The following is a 342-nucleotide window of genomic DNA, read 5'->3' on the forward strand; positions in this document are numbered from 1 at the left end:
TAAAAAAAGGAAGGGGAGGAAAAACCAGTTAAAAAAAAGGAAGGGGAGGCAGGGGAGAAGAACTGAATAAATAAAAAGTCAAGGAATGAAAGGCTCCGCTCCCGGCTCTGCAGGGCAGGCAGCCCTGAAAGGTTAGACACCAAGTGCGTTTACCTTTAAAATAATGACTCATTTTATTTTTTTTTCATTTAATATGTAGTTATAAATATATTTTGTCAAAATATATGATCATTATTGTCAAAACATTTGCACATAAAAGTCATAAATAAGGTCAAGGTGAATGTTTAGTTTAGAGTCTGGCTGGAACGAGCAGTTCTGGGGTCCGGGGAGGAGGGCAGGGAG

The sequence above is a fragment of the Crocodylus porosus genome, unplaced genomic scaffold (genome assembly GCF_001723895.1).
Source record: "Crocodylus porosus isolate Cpor-Errol unplaced genomic scaffold, CroPor_comp1, whole genome shotgun sequence".
Lineage (NCBI taxonomy): Eukaryota > Metazoa > Chordata > Crocodylia > Crocodylidae > Crocodylus > Crocodylus porosus.